The sequence below is a fragment of the Mandrillus leucophaeus genome, unplaced genomic scaffold (genome assembly GCF_000951045.1).
Source record: "Mandrillus leucophaeus isolate KB7577 unplaced genomic scaffold, Mleu.le_1.0 Scaffold148, whole genome shotgun sequence".
NCBI classification, from domain to species: domain Eukaryota; kingdom Metazoa; phylum Chordata; class Mammalia; order Primates; family Cercopithecidae; genus Mandrillus; species Mandrillus leucophaeus.
The window spans coordinates 5,637,904-5,638,216 of record NW_012101454.1 but is presented as its reverse complement, the minus strand read 5'-3'; positions in this window follow the sequence as shown (position 1 = coordinate 5,638,216).

The window sequence follows — 313 nt, the reverse complement described above, 5'->3', positions numbered from 1 at the left end:
TGTCTAATATTGACAGTGGGGTGTTAAAGTCTCCCATTATTATTGTGTGGGAGTCTAACTCTCTTTGTAGGTCTCTAAGGATTTGCTTTATGAATGTGGGTGCTCTTGTATTGGGTGCATATATATTTTGGATAGTTAGCTCTTCTTGTTGAATTGATCCCTTTACCATTATGTAATGTCCTTCTTTGTCTCTTTTGATCTTTGTTGGTTTGAAGTGTGTTTTATCAGAGACTAGGATTGCAACCCCAGCTTTTTTTTTCACTTTCTATTTGCTTAGTAGATCTTCCTCCATCCCTTTATTTTGAGCCTGTGT